Source organism: Ailuropoda melanoleuca, chromosome 15, assembly GCF_002007445.2.
Source record: "Ailuropoda melanoleuca isolate Jingjing chromosome 15, ASM200744v2, whole genome shotgun sequence".
In the NCBI taxonomy this organism is placed as follows: domain Eukaryota; kingdom Metazoa; phylum Chordata; class Mammalia; order Carnivora; family Ursidae; genus Ailuropoda; species Ailuropoda melanoleuca.
In genome coordinates, this window is record NC_048232.1 from 41,108,355 (window position 1) to 41,128,194 (window position 19,840).

Consider the following 19,840-nt stretch of genomic DNA (forward strand, 5'->3'; position numbering starts at 1 on the left):
TGTGAGGGAACAGACCGGAGAGGAAAGCCAAGAGCTAGATATTCAAAAGTCATATGCCTTTCTGCCGAGATCTTGAAGGAGTCCCAAAAGGTGTGAGCATAGGGGTTCAATGAGACACTTTACAGACGGGTTAAAGAAAGATTAGATGCAGGTGGGCAGACCAGCTAGAAGCCTATTGTGATAATCCAAGGGGAAAGTGGTCTAGAGTCTGAATGAAATCACGGTCCGTGGGAACAGACAACAGGGAAGGAAGTAGAGTTTGTACAACCAGGTTATTGACTCTGGGCACTGATACAGAGTCCAGACTCTTAATATTGGAGTCCAACCCCCTGTCCCAAACCCAGGGCTCAATTCTCAGTCTTCTTTTTTTCTAGATACACTCACTCCCTTGGCAATCTCAACTAATCTGTGATGATACCCAAATTTGTATCTCCAGCTCACACTACCCTGAACTCTTGACTTGAAAATTTAATGGTCCATGTAACATCTCCGCTTGGATGTCTAATAGAGATATTAAGCTTCCGATGCTCCAGTCTCGATAGAAGGCCACCCCTGAAACTCGTAGTCTTTTCCATTATTGCTAATAGCGATTTCACTTCCAGTTGTTCAGATCCAAAACTTTCTTTGACTCCTCTTTTTTTTTTTTTTTATACACTCCATGTTCAGCCCATGAGCTCATCCCCTGGGCTTTAAGTTCAAAATTTGCAGAGTCTGAGCACCTCGCATCACCTCCACTGACACCACCCTAATCTAAGCTATCGTAATTTCTGTCCTGGATTCTTAAAATAGCTTCCTAGCTGATCTCCTTGCTTCTTCCCATGCTCCCTGAAGTCTGTTCTCTACAGCCAGGATGATTGAGCTCCACCCCGTTGATGTTTTCTCTGAAACTTTTCAAGCATACAGAAAAGTTGAAAGAGTAGTACAATTTGAAATGTCTTTTACAGCTTTTTATTTTTCTGATTCAGGATCCAGTCAAGGTTTATGCATTCATTTGTATATCTTTTTAGTCTCTCTTAATTGAGAATAATTTCCCAGCTTTTTAAAAAAATGACATTCGCTTGTTTGTGTAGATTGTCCCACACGTTCTGAATTTGTCAGTTGCCTCATAGAAGGCGTCGTGTACTTCATATTGCATCATATCAAGGGGCAGGTAATGTCAGGTTGTCCTATTATTAGTGATGTTGTTTGATCACTTGGTTAACGTGGTGACCCACGAGAGTTCTCCTTTGTGAAGATGAATTTCCCCTCTTCATAATTAGTAAAAAACGATGGGGTGATATTTTGGTACCCTCCAAATATCTAATTCACAACCACCTTTAACCTGATGGCTTTAGCCTCTATTTATAACCTTCCCTTGATTATGTATGGGATGTTGCAAAACAGTGATTTTAAAAATACTCCCACTTCTATTTTTTAGCAGGCATTTTAGCAAAAAAATTGCCTTCCCTATTTTTTCTAGTCTCCTGCTTTCTCTGCACCAACCCCCCACCCCGTACCCCACCCACCACTTTTTTGCCCTTCTCCCTCTCTTCTCCCTTCTCCTCTTTTTTCTCTTCCTCCTCTTTGTCCTCCTTGGCCTCCCCCTTCTCCTTCTTCTCTTTTTTCTTCTGACTTTCACAGTGGACTCTTGGATTCTTTTTAATTTAGTGTGCTATAATCAATTACCACAAAATGATATGTTTAAAATGTGTATCAGATCCTGTTCTATTCCTCTACTCCAACCTCACCCGTGACTCCCCACTTGACTCACAGCGAGAGCCGAAGTTTCTGTGGTGGCCTACGAGACCCTGCATCATCTGTCCCCAGTTCCTCTCTGGTCTCATCTCATCCTGCTCACAGCTCCTGTCTGGTCTCATGGCTATTCCTCCAACATTCCCCGCATGCTCAGGTCTTCGGACCCACCAGCGCCTCTCTGTGGAATGTTCTTCCTCATTATTCACTTGGTTTTATTCCTCCCCCATCTTCAAATATTTTCTCAAAGCCACCTGGCCAGATGTGTAAACATTTAAGTCAATCCACCCTACTATACTATATTTTCTCCATCAATCTTACCACTTTCTTACATTTTTTTATTGTGTTTATTGTCTGCTCCCAACTCGAATACAAGCTCCTTGAGGATGGGAATTTTGTCTGTTTTATGCACTGCTGCATCCCAGTGGCTGCAATAGTGCCTCCTCAGTTCATCTTTACTGACTGGATGGGTGCCTAGGTTGGATGAAGTGTTGAAGGAGAGGGAGATGCCTGTTTCTCAGGCCTGGCTGTCTGCGATGACAGCGCTCTACTCCCTGAAGTAGGGAACACAGAGGAGTGAACACAGAGGAGTGTGCTTAGGAACAAACTTTGAACATGTTGAGTTTTAGGCGCCTGTGAGATTGCCATGTGGAAAAACCAGCAGGAAGTCAGCTAGACCTAGAGTTCGTGGGTACACCTGCTACGAAGTAGTTTCCAAACACCTAAGGCAAAGTCATGTCTAAATTCATTTTAAGTGAATTGAACATTACTGAATTGAATTAATATAAATGGGAACGCTAAGAGTCTTTCACCTCCCAATCTGGCATGCTAACCAAGCGTGGGAAAGAGCTATTAACACTTTCCTGAGTCTGCTAGGTTTTGAACTGCTCGACTCAAAGACAGCACTAAACACCTGGTAATAGTTCTAACGGTTTGTCAACAACGCTGGCCCTGTTAGTCTTCTAGGGTGATAACTGTTTCTGGTAGTCTAAAGTCTTGGTTAAAGACACCTGCATCCCATACAGAGCAAATTGGTACTTAAAAAGTATCGTTTTGCTGCTGACCTACTAGTGTGGTCACCTTTGAATTCCTTTAGTCAAAAGATAAGAGAAGCAACATCAGAAATGTTTTCCTTCATTAGGGAGTACTCTTCTCTCATCCTTGCTGCCCCTTCATTCTTCCAAGCCTTGAGAAATTCTCCAATAGACAATGAGCTGTAAGAATTCAAGAAGAGTTTGTCTTACGTGGTATCACCCGTGTTTAGACAGTGCTTCGCCTAAAATAAGCATTCAGTAAATTTTATCCAGTTGTTTATCAATATCTACTTTTTTTAATTTCGGAACCACTATTCACATCTTTGCTCTACCCCAAAAGCTCAATCTCCCATCTCTCAACGAAGTCCTGAGCCATCCAATCAGTCCCCATCATTTGAAGTAAAGGTAACGACAAGAGAGAGAGAAGTCCACAGTGTGAAATTGTCCACTGCAACTTTGGATGTAAGGGAAATTTAAATTTATTCTAACATCATAAAACCGGACACACACCAATGAATGAGAACATGAATCTTTCCGGATGCTTATGGAGAATTTCTATGTTAGCTTACAAATCCTGCCCACGTGGTGGGTCATTCCATTATAAGCTCCTAAAAGTCTTATTTTCCTTTTGAATGATGATACATAAAGTAGATGCTGTCATTCACGTCTGAAAGAGAAAGAGATCAAAGTGAAATTACGGGCTTATATTTCAGCAATTTCAGAAGATTTTGTCATTATTTATGACTGTGACAATACTGATGGTGTGCTGATCTATAGTACTTTGAGATAGCAGTGTTATCAGTTAAGGACACTATAAATCAGAGGAGCCTCCCCTTCCCCTTTAGATATAAGAAAATAATTAGAGTCTTCACTGGTCAACATTAAGGTCAAAAGTGAATGTATATTTAACTTGTCCATTGTTTTTGTGGCTCTCCCCCTCCTCCTCCTCCTCCTTCTTCTTCTTCTGGAATAGAAAGTGGGGACATATTTAAGTTAGGAAGGCAACTGACATTAACAGCACTTTCTAGAGTAACAATAACAAGATGGCCAGATCAGAACAGCATCAGCCACAAAAGTATAAAGCCACTGAAATGCACTTCGGTGAAACTGGAAATTAACAGTTGTTTACCCCAGTACTGAAATAAACCTTGGCTTCTGACCTTTCCCAAGGATTGATTTTCTGGCTCATCTTTGTGTGTGTGTGTGTGTGTGTGTGTGTTAATTCTGTGCAGAACAGATTTTATGTGTAATAATTACTAACAGAAGACATGTGGGTACCTGGATGCCATCCTTTCAGCTGAAGACATATACCTTATTAATGTGAGTGTTCAATTCAGCAATAGAAAATATTTATAATGGACTTGAATGAAGTCATAAAAGAATGAAGAAGTATGACAAGATATTTCTAAATAATTTAATGAAGTCAAATATTTCTAAAATAGTAAATCTCTACAATCAAACATCTTAACATAGAGAAAAGATATCTAGGTATGATTTTTATTTAGATAAGCAAGATTAGAAAAACTGAAAATGGCTAAACAATCTTTCTGAAGTGGGGAGTTTACTATTTTATATATATGGTATTTTACTGAGTTTCCAGTCATCAGCCCATTCGTCCCTTTTAGAATTCTGCAGATGCCCAGACACTTGAACTTCAAGTCATTGACATAGAGGTGGGAACTCCTGTAAACATCCCATCTGCTTTCAATAAGAAACTTGATATTCTTTAGGATTTATGGGTGGTGGGAGGACGTTGCCTAAAGTGAGGTTTCAGAGATGGCCGGAAAATCCTTGTAGGTGAAACCCATATTTCTTGGACTGTCAGTACTTCTACATTTATACTTAGAATCTCGACAATAAACCCATAGCAGTTTCTTTGTCAGAACCTAGCCAACTTGCTGAAGGTTTCTGATGAATCCAGTGTATATATTTATATACAAATCTTTGGGGAGAGGGAGGGGTGTCGATGAAAGATTCAAATACTTCAAGTGTTATACTCATTTCTATGTACACAGCAGTTCCAGATAATAATAATAGCTGTAGACCCTGGTGATTGGCCAGTTTGATTCTACTCTGCCATCCTCTTTCTAGAGTCTGAAATGGTTCCACCTGGTCTCAGCAGAGAGCGGGCCCTGGAGTTCTGACGTGGGAAAATGAAGAGCAGTCACTTTGTAGCAGGAGGAAAAGGTCAAACGAATCATAGATTCTGACCTTTACATTGTGGAGGGACGTGGCCAAAGCCAGTAGTCACTTTTCTCCAAACTTCTAATTGTATTAGCAAGATAATCATCTCATTGTTTCATCCCCTGGAGGTTGAGTTTTCAACTATTGGCAGCAAAATACATTCCTATCTGAGCACACCCTGCCTCATCTTAATCTCGCATTCTCAAACCAGGTTAGATTTAGACTGACCTCTTCAGTTTTAGAAAGTAGGCCTCAATCTCCCTGGATCTGACTAAGACTCAATCAGCACTGAACGGGCAGTGATAAAAGAGGGAATGGTCCACTTCCCTGTCTCTCTGCGGCACCTTTTCGATTGATTGTGTGTTCCAGTCCAAACCCCAACGCAAGTCCAGTGACCCAACATTTCTCCTCCAAACTCTTGATTTTAAATAGTCTGTTCCCTGAAGCCTGCCTCCTACTCTTCCAGCTCACTTACTCTGACGCCTCCCATGGGTGCCTTCTCCATTCCAGGGATCCCACCTCCTTTTCACTGCTCATTTATCCTACAGTTGTTGCTCTATTCACGACCTTTCGTATCTTCACTTACAGTTTTCACTCAGTTTAGATTCCACTGTGTGTCATTGCAAACACCCGCGACTCCCTTTGTTCTCTCTCTGCCATCACACTCTTCTGGTTAAAATAAAGCAAACAACAACAATGAAAAAGCAACCTGACAAGTCCAGCTCCCCTCCATCTCTGCGCACAAACCCGTGCTCCATGTTGCTGGATAAGATCCCACCAAGGAGACAGACTTTGAAATCATGACCCCAGATCCCCAAATCACTGTCCGATGGTTCTAATGATCCCCTCTTAACTTGCTTTCTTGCTCTTTAAGTTACCATTTAAACCTTTCTCCTAGAGCCTCGAACCTCCCTGTGGTCTCCACTGCCTCATCTCAGGTGTCACTGTCTCATTTGACTGACGAAAGGAACTCCCTGGCATTCCAGGGGTCCATCTACATATTTACACATTTATCTGCCCTTGTAAGCATACTCCCTGATTTATAGTATAAGAAACATCTCTACACCGAAACAGGGCAGGAAGTCTCTTCATTGCTGCTCCTTCTCCCCTTCTCAGGGCCATTCCTTTGCCAGTTGTCTCAGCTTCGGTGAGTCACCAACCTCTTTCTCTCTACTGAATCATTTCCATAGGCTTATGTTAGCACCATCTTTTGATAATCCTCCATTCAATTAGCCAAACATTGGCCCATTTCTCTGCTTCCTTTCGGAGCAAAATTTCTCAAAGGACCTCTACACATGCCACCCATCAGCTCTTTAGTCACCTCCACTCACCCGTCCTCAATGCATTTCCACCACTCTCCTGCAACTACTCTGGTTACAGTCACCAATGGCTTCCATGTCGCTGAGCGCATGCTCCAGGGATGTTCAGAGTGTTGAACACAGTTGATCATTTCCTCCTCTGTGAAACACTCTCCACTCCTGGCTTGGATCACTTCACCCTCTCTTGTTTCTTTTCTCCCTCCCTGATCACTTCTTAGTCTCCTCCACTGGAATCTCACATGTTACGTGACCTCTAATGTTGTAGAGATTCGGGTTTTGGTCTTCAACCCTTGTTTCTATGTATACTCCTCCCATAAGAAATTGCATCTAGGGGCGCCTGGGTGGCACAGCAGTTAAGCATCTGCCTTCGGTTCAGGGTGTGATCCTGGTGTTATGGGATCAAGCCCCACACCAGGCTCTTCCGCTATGAGCCTGCTTCTTCCTCTCCCACTCCCCCTGCTTGTGTTCCCTCTCTCGCTGGCTCTCTATCTCTGTTGAATAAATAAATAAAATCTTAAAAAAAAAAAAGAAATCGCATATATGTTTGTGGCTTTGAATACCATCTTCATGCTGCTGATTTTCAAATATTTATCTCCAGCCATGACCCGTCTCCTGAGCTCCCGATATTTATAGTCAATTTCCTATGCAATGGCTCTATTCCACTTGGATTTTTCATAAGGATGTCAAACTCATTATGTGCAAGTGAATCTCTGATTACCCCCGCCACCATTATGTACACCATACCTCTTGCCCCCCTGGCTCCTCTTTTCAATAAAGGGTTCATTCACATGGTCAAACCAACTAGTTCTGGATCACTTTAGACTCCTCTCTTTTCCCCAACCCCCATACCACCAAATTCTTTGGGTGCTACATCCAAAATTATGTCAAATTCTCTCTATCTTCAATGGTACCTTTTTAGTCGAAGCCACAGTCCTATCTCCCCTCAACAATTATAGTTAACTTCCTAATTCCTCTCCCACCTCTCACAGCACTCTAAACCCCACAGATCACACAAGAGCAATTCTCTTAATTTATACATTGGATCTTTTAGAATAAAATTCATATTATTTTCCTGGGTCTACAAGGTCCTGTATGGTCTTGGTCTCCCTTCCTCTGCAGTCTCCTTCTTCCCATTCTGCCCACTCCTCCCTGTACTTTAGAAATCAAGTTCCCTTTCTAACCCCAGGCCTGAGCACTTGTTCTGTCTGCCTAGAATGTGCCTTCCCCACCTCTTCACACAGCTGACCTGTTCTCATCATTTAGTTTCTATTCCAGGATGCCACCTCAGAGAGGCTCCCCTCACTATGCTGTCTCAGCTAGCCTTCCCCGCCAATTCCCCATCTCATCAACTTTGTTGTTGTTTGCAAAGAACTTCTCACAGTCCATAATTATTTCATTTGCTTGCTTATTTATAATTTATCTCCTACATCAGAATGTAACCTCCGTATCCCCAGTTTACTTCTGTATCCCCAAAGACTAGCATAATGAGAGCTCAAGAAATTATGTTTACAAATGAATACAACCCCATGGAGACAGGTATTTTTAAAATAAATTAAAATTCCAGAACCTTATAAATAAATGGACCTTAGAATTCTCTAACACAATTATTTAATCTACTGATGAAGACACTGTGGCTCAGAAAGATTAAGGGACCTCTCCAAGTTCATAGACTAGTTTAGGACAGAGCCGAGTCCAGAATCCAGGCTCCGGACCCTCAGTCCATTTCTCCTCCTTTTGTCCTGTGATGACACCAGTTTCAAGCTAAGATTCTTCCGTTGTAAGCTAAGGAAACTGACTCTGGCTAATTTATGGACTAAAGGAATTATTCTTGGAATTAAGGGGACATCCGCTATCCCAGGCTTTAGGAAGTATAGGCATTAGCGTGGTTAGTACTTAGGTAACAGACATGAATAGACCATCCGTCAGGACGCTGAAGTCAGGATGAATGAACTCTGACCCTTTCCCTTCATCGTGTCAACCCACTTGATGGTCACATTCCCAAGAGGAAAAACAGGAGAGTCCCTGTTTGGGTCTTGTTCCCACTCCTTCGCTCATCAAGTGATGATGGCTGGGTGATTTGCCCAATGGAAATGGAGGTGCTTTTAGCAGAAGAAGGCGAGCTGGATGCTGGGCAGACAAAAACACCAGATGTCCTCGGTACGTCATCATGCACAGCTGGTAGGAGCCGCGCTTGACGCCAAAACATTGGCTTCATGACAAGCCCAGTCCCCAGGTTAGTATTCTATGTTTCTTGAAATTATTTGGTGATGGCTCTCTTCCTAGTGGGTTATGCAAATATTCCCGTGTGAGAATTCTCTCCCAAAGGCCCAGGGGGCATACAGTAGGGTGTGAACACTGCCAGCCGGCACTGCAGCTCTGACTTGCTGCATATTTTGTTCTGTTTGTTCCTGTTTGTCCAGGGGTCGGGTTGCTATGAACGTGGAATTTTGCTCCCGCTCCCTGTCTGTCTTCAAATGAAGCAGGCCTGAGAGCTATATTGTCAGTTGTGGAGAAGAAGGTATGTACGCTACCCACATCTTCCTCTTGGTGATCGTGCTCCACAGCCAAGCTGAAGGACTGCAGGAAGTGCAAGCATAGACTCAGCAGATCCACATTCATCCCTAGCCAGGGATTCAGATTACACTGAAGGGAGACGGGAGTGGGACCACTGCCCCCATGAGAGCTTCCTTCTTCCTGACACCGCCATTCTTCCCTTTCTGCTCCCTCCTACCTCCACCATGGCTAACAATCACCAACGCGATACCTGGGTCATCCCCCAGCCACGTCTGCTTCTTTAGGATTTTTTATTGGAGGAAAAGGAAAGAGAGGAAGACAGAAATGCAATGGAAGGCTTTACAAAGTAGAAATAAAAAGTTCAAAAAACCCAAAATGTCTTCTTCTTTTGCTGAACAAATCACTAGCCACACTAGGATCTGAAATGGATTCTCAGTCTAACCTCCCCCATTATGAATGGAAGATACCAGCCATCTTTCTACTTATCTTTTGAGTTTTATTTACCCTAGGCTTTGAGGTGAGGTTAACACCAAGGCTGTTGTAAACCCCGGTGCTTCTGGAGACAGTAATGGAATCCTGTAGAAAAGCTCATCGAAAATCAAGATTAATGCCACTACACCACTACACACAGAGATCAAAAGGAAACAAAAACATGTATAACAGCATTCTGAAAACTCAGAATTAAAGTTGTTTAATTTGAAATGATATAACATAACATATAATCTCATTTACCAAGAGTATCTGGCACTTGACAAAAATACAATACATAAGAAATCTGACTAATATATAAAAATGTCTCCATTCTGCTCCCTAAATGGGAGAAAATCATGTGGGAGAAAGACATATGCTCGGTGAATGTAAACTGCCCTTTTCCCCCTGATGCCACCTTTCTGACCCCCAGCCCCCCACACAACATCCTCAGTAAGGGGCTGGAACGGTCACCTAGGGATCCTTAGGATTAACCTGAAGATAGTCTTTTCCTCTGTCACCAAAAAGTATAAAAGGTAAGGCCTCGACAGACAGGGTGCTACTCTACCCTGGGCGGCCTGAAGCCTGCGGTCTATACGATAAGAGTCTTAGAAAAGTCTCCCATTAACACAACACATGTAGAATGTCAGGTGGGAAACCATAGGCTCAAGGACTCCAGGAGCCTTTGGAGGCTTCCTGGTTTGAGACTAAATATCATCTCAGTGGCAGAGCCAACTATATGTATTGTCCTGGCTATTATGTCAATACCAATAAAACTTAATATTTACCAAGTGCCCGTGCTAGGAACTGTATAAATCCTTTTACATGGGTCATCTCATTTCTATTTTATGTTGTTACTACAACACCACCAAGAGTCAATATTATCATTGTCCCAATGCTTGAGGAAACCAAATCTTAGGAGGACTAAGAAACCAGACCAAGGTCACGCAGCTGGGAGGAGGCAGAGCCACAATTCAAACCCGGAGCCTGAAGTGTTGACCGTTCCATGGTAATGTCACCCCCCCAGAGTCCCAGGGCTTTGACCTCTGAAGCAGGTCCTTTGTAAGCTTTAAAAAAAAAAACTCAAATGAAGTGGTCATGCTTATAGTTTGTTAAGTTTTAAAATGATCCTCTGGTCCTTTTTATTTTCCCGAAGTCACAAAGATAGTGAGTGGTCTGTTGGGAGCTGCACGTGAATCTGTTTTAATCGCCTTCTGTTTACCTCATTCATTAAGGGAGGGATTCCTGCCCTAGGGTTCTGGGCAGATGGACATCCCATACTGGACAGATGACATCAATGGCAGTTTTGTTGGTCAAGTATACTTCCAGAATATGCCTCCCGGAGGCATACAGAGCTTGCATTTGGGAGCAGAGTAAACAAGAAGGGGCTGTGAGAGTCAAGCTTCCTAGTAAAAGGGGAGGGTGCCCACAGGAGGGTATGATTGGCTTGTGTGGCCAATTCTGCAGGTTGGCAGGGATCTGACACCTGCTACTCAGGGGTGAGCAGGAAATACTGTGACCTGCCTGATAAGGAGACTTTTTGGGCTAGGGGACCTTATCCATGGGATCAGATAAGGAAGGCCCCTCTAATTTTACCCAGTGTCAAGACAGCACATAATATTGAACTTCAGTTTGAAGGCTTACACCACAACCTCTTCATAAAACACAAACAGATGAGCCATATAAGGAAAGTACAGGAACAATGATGCCTGGCTGGGAAAGACTAGTGTGCATTTGGGGGACTAAGGCTATGTGCGAAGGAAAAGTGTTAGATGAGACTGGAAAGCTGGCAGCCAGACTTCCGAGGGCCTTGAGACCCCTTTTGGAGGTTTTGAACAATGGAAGAACCTGTTCTTCCCAACAGCGGTGAGCACGGACTGGAAGGGAAGAGAGAGTGGAAACAGACAAAGCAGATTACTGTTTGTCAAAATCGTGACAGTGAGAAATCGTGAGCATTTGAAACAGAGAAGTGGCCCCATTGGAAAGAAAAGCAAAAGAGAGAATCAAAAGAAATTATAGTGGCCCAGACCCCAGGCGCAATCCAATGATTGGCTGTGGGGACTACGGGAACAAAAGAACTCCTCAGAGATAGGCTGTCTTTATTTAAGGTTTTGATATTTTGCTCATCACAGATTTTTTTTGCATTAATTTTGATTTTTTAAAAGTAAACTTTACTCTTAAGCATTTACCTTGATTACTGAGTAGATCTGTTTCCCGTTGAAACTGTAACACATTAGTGCACCCCTCGCTGCTTAAGGCAATGGAGATTTACTCTTCTATTGTTCTGGGTAACAGAGGTCTGAAGTCGAGGTGTCTGCTGGGCCACACTCCCTCCTGAGGCTCGAGGGGAGAATCCCTTCCTCACCTCGCAGCTGCTGGGTGGGTGCATCACTTCTATCTCGTGGGCACGCTACCTTCTCTTCTTCTGCCTGTGTAAACTCTCTGCCTCGCTCTTGTAAGGACATTTGTGATTGCCCTGAGGACCCTCTGATCATCCCAGATAACATTCGCATCTTGTGATCTCTAACTTGAACATGTCTATGGTGTCTTTGTCACACAAGGTGACAAGCACAGGTTCCAGGGATCAGACTGTGGGTTGGGGAGTGGGGGCTAAGTTTTAGCCTACCACACTGGGTTTGGTTTTGGTTTTGGTTTTTACATCTGTTTAGCTTTTGCCTCTAAGCCAAGTGCCTCCCCAGATTATCTTCACCTTGGTCCTGGCCCTGAATCATCTGGGCCTGGAGCATTGAGAGAATGCTGATTCTACTTCCAGAAATGGGAAATGCAAGAGAAGGATCTGATTAGGGACATGAACATTGCTTAAATATTTAAAACACACCTACCATTATATTTGACATTATGGTGTGCAATTGGAGTATGAGAGCGAATTTTTATATTCCTTGAACAGGTCCTCATTTTCTTGGAGGCAAATGAAAGCCCACCTTGAATGACAGGATGGGCTACTTTGTATCTTCACCTGGAGTTGACAATATGTATATATACATGTGTGTGTTATCTACACACACACATATGTAATTTTAAATACTTGGCTGCCCAATAGAAATGGTTCCGTGCATGGTGCACGAAAGCATTTTGAGCTGAGGTTGTATTCAAGGAACATTTGTGGTTTATTTGGTGAGAGTGTAAATTATTCCATCTTTTGACCAGGAATGTCACCATGGTCATGGATTTGGTTCATTGCCACAAAGGCCCACAATGGGAACCCAGCGTTTCCCCTTGAGGAGAGAGGAAGATCTGACGGATCTACAGGAAATGCATTGACTGGAGGGTCGGGCAACAGGAAATTAGAGGAAAAGGCTAGAAAAGTCACTAGGCGATCTTGGGCAAAGCCACTGGAGGTAGCTAACTTGGGTAAACGAAAGGGAAGGACCATCGGGGCATTCAGGATGAGAACTAGGGCCAGAGAAAGCCGGTCTGCAATGTAGGGAAGTAATTAGGTAAAAACTCCCTACCAGATTGCGTTCCCTGGAATCATTCCTTCCTTGAGTCATTATGGGCTTGCTTTACAAAAATAGCGATGGCTAGCACAATGCTCACCGTTTACTCTTGTCTACTTTGTATGGTTCCTATGTTTTGTTGGAATAAGGGAAATTAATACTACAGAAGTCAAAAAAGCAAATGTAATTGAGATAGTAAACAACTCACTTTCTTCTTGTCATGCCCACAAGTGCCCTTAGTATCTAGTAGAAATGATTATATCAGCGTAAGCCTGCGTTATGCTAAAATGAGGACAAGGGAAGGTTTCATAGGAGCTCCACTCAAATCAGCTCCCCACAACTTTACATCTTGATATCTGACCTCGAGAGTGCCCTTCCAGTGTCACATGAAGAATGTTTAAAAAAAAATAAAAACCAGGAAAAGTCCACCAGCAAGACAGCTTCTCCACTAGAGTAGCAGTTCTCTGCCCGGGAGATTACCTTTTCAGCAGCAATTCAACATCTTGCCTAAATGTTTCAGGCATCTCACTAGTTCTTCCTTCTTAACTAGTAAAGAAATGGTTTATATTCTGGGTGGGGGTTTTTATATTATGCTCATAAGATAACATTTATACGAATTATATCAGTGGGATGAGAGAGTAGGCAAAACGAAATCCAGTGGAACTTGTTTTTAAAAATATAAGTAAGTAATTGAAGAGCCTCTGAAGATAGCCACAGCTCCTCGATCTTAAATTTTCAAGTATTATTCAGAGCTCTTTGAGGAGAATAAACAAGAGTTACTGTTACTTACGTTTGGCAAGATTCTCCATGGCCGTGCTGCGGTGTGTGAGGCCGAACAAGAGAGAGAAGTAGGGGAGAAAAAAATTGGTAGCAGCAGAAGCAAGTCATCTTGATCTTTGCCTTCACTTACGCGACGTGGGGCGGTCTGAGGGACAGCCCAGCCAGTGAATGAAAATAAGAGGTGACTTTTTGGAAGAAATCCAGATTCTCTTTCATTTAAGGGAGTCCATTCGATTTACCTTGAAAGAAGATTTATGTCCATTAGAGGTAAAAACATGAAAGGATCAAGTTATGTGATCAAGTTTTAGGAGAAAATTTAAGATTCCCAACGTGGCATTACTTATAAATACACAATATGTGCGTTCATCTGGACAGATTGTGCGCATTCTGATGAAGCAAAAATGTTGTTTATTCTTTTTAGACCAGTTCCAATAGTCACTTAGGAAAAGACTTAGAAGATGGTAGAGATGAAAACGCTAATAAATAAAGCCTAATTTTCATGAATACCTTTACTCAAGGGCTGTTTGACCTGAATTACACAACACATCTTGAGCTTCGAAACTCTAAGAGTGCATATAATTTTTAATTGACTTTTCTTTGGCAATATCGGTATGTTTGTATTATATTCAAGGGACTCCCTCTGCTGTATAACTTAACACATGAAATTCTTGTTTTACTCCCTTACCAAAGTTTCCTCGCAGCTTGATGGATAAGGTGTCTAATTATGGAGTACTGCAGAAGGCTTTGGATCAAATCATATGTTTTTATTGAAAATGAGGTCATGTTGGGTTGCGTGATTTAGCTAAATAATCAGGGAACTATTTTTCCAAGCCAAACACAGAGTAACTAGGTTTAGTAACATGGCTTCCTCCCTAAGATCCATAACTCAGACATGGTGGTTTGGGAACAATATGGGTAGAAATTGTGTGTGTTTTTCTTGGACATTTAAATGAATGGCATTTTTTAACAAGACTGTATTATAGGTAGAATTTAATTTTACTTTCGCTTTTACCTTACGTGACATTGCCTGGGAGAACGTTTTCCAAAGAATCACCTAAAATCATGTGGTCTCAACATTTATCACTCAACAAACAGAAGTCATGGTATTATAGATAAACAAGGAGTCGGGGAGTTCTGGATAATAGTTAAAACAACAATGTCCTTAAACATCCACTAGAATATTTTGATAGTAGATTTTCGGATATTTCATGGAAGTACTGATCTCAGATGTATAGTCTTGTCACCCACCCCAAATCACTGAAATGTTCTAGGTCTAATACTCTCTCGGTTCCAAATGCTTGTGTTTCTTGTGTACCCTGAAGACCTAGTTCAGTGTTCAAGAAATAGGACACTCATGTCGTATCTAGGTCCATTTTTTTAAAGGTTGTTAAACCAATAAACTTCGATCAGTCAACAGCTTTATGTTCCAGCAACGCCTAAGTTTTCTAAACCTAAACTTTCTAAGTGTAAGAATGGGTGCAAATTCTTAGAATATAGTCTAAGATTATTGTGCTGAAGAATTGGGACTCTGTTGTTTCTCTTTCTGAGATTAAGACCATGGCTTCTCTCAAGATACTAAATTCGCTATCTATTTCACGGTGTTGGGTTGGACACACAAAATCTTCTCACATGTTAGCTTTGGCCCTACTAGGGATTCTTTCCATTCCACATGTATGTCCTATAGGGTTTCACAGAGTGTACCGTGATAGACTTTCCACATTCATCTTAGCTTTACTGCAGATATGGCTTCAAAAATATGATATTGTCAAAATTGTGCTGACTGTGAACTCGCAATGCCTTTTAGGGAGTCCACGAACAGCTGTATTGAATAGCCTGACATCTGTGAAATCAAGAGTGTATTTCGAATTTAACTTTCAAACCACAGAATTCAAGTAAGCAAAAACTGACCATGTGTTAAAAACACTTGAAACTCTTCCCCTTGTAACTGTTTATCTACATTTTTAAAACCCTGTTTACATTGTAGTAACAGCTGTGTTTAAAAGGAACACGACAGAGCAGACTAATTTATAATGCAAAACTCTATTCTAAAAAAAAAACTTATGTTTGAAAAAACACTTCAAAAGAGGGCAAAAATGATTAAAATAGACACAACCATTTGTTTAAACTATGACTTTCTCAAGAAAAAACAGCCTAATGTAAACTGGCTTAGGCATGTTCTAAGCAGCTGTTCTGTGTAATGCCTCCACAAACCTTTTTCTCTGGGGGGTGGGCAGGCAGAAAATGAGCAACTGACCATCACAGAAGGTCATTGCCATTTAAGAAACAGCACAAATCTAAGGATGAAATATTCAAGTGTTCGAAGGGTGCCAAGTCAGTTAAATTAGGGGCTGAGGACACAGGGCCCGTGACCATGCCTACAGCAAGCAATCTTGTGAGTGAAAAGTGGGAAAAAAAAACACATTTGACCAGCATTCCTTCGCTGGGTTTCTACAGAAAAATTGCAAAACTTTTCAGTAAGGAAAAAAAAGTCCAACTAAAATTTTTTGTCTATGTTTTACCGCATATTAGCTAACTTTTCTTTTTACTTCCTCCCCCCCCAAATCATCATTGTTTGAGGCATCCCACAGACATGATCTGCAGGCCTCTTTTTCACTGTTGCATCGATTTCATTGTTGCATCGATTTCTCTTGGGGTTTGACACAGTGGACCTTTTACAAAACCCTCTCTTTCTTTGGTTCCCATGATGCCTTTCTGTCATCTTGCCTCCCTTCCACACTCTATTCTACATTACAGGAAAACAACCTTTTCCTCCACTTGTTTCCTAAATTGTTCCTTAAGTGCCAACTGCAGCTCCCTTCTCCTCTCAGTTGCAGCGTGACAGTCTCATGCATCTGAAGGAGACAAGGGAGCCATTTCCACGTGCCCAGGTTGTCAGGAATTAGCAGAGGGAACAACACCTGAAGGGACCTGTGTGTGCCAATGACAAGGGTCAAGCAGGAACAAGAATGCTCCGTCAGAGGCCAGCATGGAGAACTGACAACACAGAACCCTGCCTCCTCACTGACATGTCAATCCTAGAAAGGGAGGCACAACCCCCAAGAATAGGACATGAAACCCCTTATAGATTAAGATGAAATTTCCGCTGCCAAATAGAATAAGGGCTCCAAAGAGAAATTAAATTCAGTCAAAGAAACATAACAGTAGTTCCATTTCATACATGACTCTGTTGAATGATATTCCCAGGCATGCTTGCACAGTGCCTGGAACATAGCTGGAGTTCAAAAAGCGTGGTTTCCTATTTGCTATGGAAGATCACCAAACTCTCATGTAATTTTATCTGATGAGTTAAACGGGATGAATGTTAATTTATTCATTCATTTACTCATGTAACAAAGATATTTGGAACGATTACTTTGTGTCAGGCAATATTCTGGGCCCTGAAAATACAATAACAAGTAACTAGAGTTCCAGCCTTTTAGAGAGAGAGACAGCTGAAAAAGAGAGAGAGAGAGAGAAGGAGGGAGGGAGGGAGAGAGAAGAGAGGAGAGGAGAGGGGAGGAGAGGAGAGGAGAGGAGAGGGAAGAAGAGGAGAGGGGAGGCGAGGGAAGGGAAGGGAAGAGAAGTAGGAAGGAAGGAATCAGGAATGACAAATGTAAGGGAACAAAACAAAGCAGAGTAGGAGGGAGAGCCATGCTCCCTTGGCTGGAGCCTTCAGGAAGGCATCTCTGAGTAGGTGAAATTAACACAGAGATCTTCATGACCTTTCGGACTGTGCCTTGCAGATGTGGGAAGAGAACACACCAGGCTGGAGAGCCAGCAGGACTCAAGCCCTCGAGTAGTCTTCCAAATCAGTTTTTCTCTAAACTCCTAATGCAAATTAGCGTGGGAGGGAAGAAGTCTATAATCTTGATGTGAATCCTAGCCATTCCCTGGGTTTCATTTATATAACAGCCAAAATATATTTTGGAAAAGTAAACCAAGATGAAAGTAATAATTTGCTATTATTAAGATGCCCTAAATACATGCATTAAAACAGGAAGAACCGGCTATAGAATTTATCTTTGTGTCTATGTCTATATTTGCATATATTTATATTTGCATTTTTCTATATCTATATTTACATCTGGATATGATATATATTGTGGATATTTCCATACCTACATCAATCTATCTAGCCACCTGTCTAACAACATAGAGCTGCATATGTGACATACTGTTTTGCTTACTAAGGGCCTAAACCTGATTAACTTATTTCTGAAAGAGGCAAACTCTCCTCCTAGGAAACTCTTCAAAAGTAGAATCGATCATTCTGTTTATATAACATGTGTATCTGTATATGTATCTGGCTATACTTGTAATTGTATTATGTCTTCATAGATTTCAGTGTAAGTACTCCTAGGTTACACCTTTACAAACCAACTGCATCGAACATCTTCAGCAAGAAGATGATTCTACTCATAAAACACAAGTGGGGGATTATTTTTGTTACTCTCTTGTAAAGAAATGTCAAAAAATGCTCCCAAAAGATAAATGAGTAATTGTAAATGGCATACAAAAATCTTACTTTATTATTTGGAAAAATGTTGCCACTGCTGTATCGTTAAGATTTCCTCTTGGAAAGCACCCTCGCTCTCTCCCCAAGCAGAAGTTGAAGATGGGTTACTGAGGTCAATGCAGTCACCTCCAGGATAGCTGACATATCCATAGTCTTTTTAAAAAGCTAGGATATATAAATTCTATTTTAAGAGAGTCCCAAACAAAAAGAAATACACTTAGCTTTGTCTATATTTAGGGTCCCACAATTTTTTTAAAGTAGTGCTATGATGCTTCGTAAAAAGAGAGCCTATGTCCGATGCTTGGGAATACTGATATTCATCACCTAACTCCCTCATACTCTTGATTTTATATTGGAATCATAAAATGATGGATAATTTTTAAAGCAATCACATCAATTGTAATAAAATACATGCTTTAAGGCCTTCCAAAGCAAGATAGTTACAATCCATCATCTTACATTAAAGGAGCCATTTGAAATGAGTCTTCTATAATTAGGATGACCTTATGCCTCATTTGCCTGAGACACTTCTGGTTTATGTCTATTGTCCTAGTATAATAGCAGTGCCCACGCCGACTCTCAAGAAAGCCTTGGTAAGCTATGGTTATTCGATGTAAAATCAATTGCAGAATGGTTATAGTGAAGAAATTTTTATAAATTTAGTGTTTGGTCTGGAACAGGAAATACCACCTGTCACTGAAATCTGGCAAATACGGTTGTCACAGTATATAATATTCAATTATTTAAATAATGTTCTTCCTTTGGGAACCAAAGAACCAGAGTCAGAAAAAAGAGCTGGAGCTGAGAGGTAGATCAGCTGCCATGCCTGCACGGATAGAATAGCATAGACACACGAACGCCAGGCAGTTTTTACAAGTTCACTCTCTTTCAGGAGTAAAGCAAATGACATTGATGTTTGTAAATTTACTAAATTTTACTTTTATGAGCTAGTAGGAATTTGGAGATTTGCAGCATCTAATTATTTCTACCGTATTTATGACTAGCAGGAAAAGAAGTGATTAAAGATGAACTTCTCAAGGGATGTGTCAGTCCCATGAATTAATCTTTCTCTGCGGCATGCAGCGTTACCCCCGGACATGTTCGACTGCATGGGAGAAGAGAGTTAAACAATTTTACGTTCCTAACATTTTCCAGTTCTATACTTCCCCAGAAATAGAACTGTTCTTTAGATCAGCATTTGTGTTTGGTATTAAAAAAGGGGGTTGGTCGCGAGACAGCAGACTGAGACCGGGAGCTCCAGGAGCGCGGAGCGGCTGGCGGTGTTGGAAACACAAAGGACAGAGACGCGCCGGCCCTGGAAGTGAGGGCTGGGACGCCGGGTGTGGGGCGCACATCCCGGGGCGCTGCAGGGTTGAGCAGCACCAACAGAAACAGAGTTAAAGTGGCCAGAACATCAGTGGAGAACGGGCCTCAATCCCTCTGTTCTGAGACAGAGGCTGAGATTCGGCCACTGCTGCTCTGACTCTCAGAAGAGGCACAGCAGACCGCCAGGGAAAGCCACCAGAGAACAAAAGCCCGGAAATACCGGCTCACAGCATGCCCATCCCCATCCCCCCTCGCAGGGGACACGGGGACTCTACCCAAACAGGGTTTCCTGAGTATCGGCGCACCAGGCCCCTCCCCCAGAAGGCAGGCTGAAAAATCAAGAAGCCCACAACCCGGAGCGCCTGAGTGGCGCAGTCATTAAGCTCCTGTCTTCGGATTAGGGCGTGATCACAGCGTTCCAGAAAGGAGTCCCTCATCAGGCTTCTCCACTGGGAGCCTGCTTCTCCCTCTCCCACTCCCCTGCTTGGGTTCCCTTTCTTGCTGACTGTC